Source organism: Carlito syrichta, unplaced genomic scaffold (assembly GCF_000164805.1).
Source record: "Carlito syrichta isolate Samal-C Ts95f unplaced genomic scaffold, Tarsius_syrichta-2.0.1 Scaffold154925, whole genome shotgun sequence".
NCBI classification, from domain to species: domain Eukaryota; kingdom Metazoa; phylum Chordata; class Mammalia; order Primates; family Tarsiidae; genus Carlito; species Carlito syrichta.
The window spans coordinates 99,120-99,531 of NW_007099021.1; positions in this window are offsets into that span (position 1 = coordinate 99,120).

Sequence of the window (412 nt, forward strand, 5' to 3'; positions counted from 1 at the left end):
TTGCTTGAGCTTGGGAATTTGAGGCTGCGGTGAGCCGTGATCATGTCACTGCACTCCAGCCTGGGCAACAGAGCGAGACTCTGACTCAGAACCCCCCCCCAATGTAGCTAGTCTACCTGGATGGAATTAGAGTTTATAATACTGAGTGATCTCTCACAGAAACAGAGATCTGAGCATCACACGTTCTCACTCATAAATGGACCTTGAGCAACTACTATAATACTATGGGAAAGGGATAGACAGTGGCGGGAAACTATGGGGGGCGCAGGGAGGGGAAGGGAGGTGGAATTAACGGTAGTCAATATCTGTCTGGGGAAAGGGGGGCACACCTTATCAACAAGGGTACCTGCACAATGCATGTTTGTAAACCTAACCCTCAACTGAACCCCACAATTTTAAAATAAAAAATTGG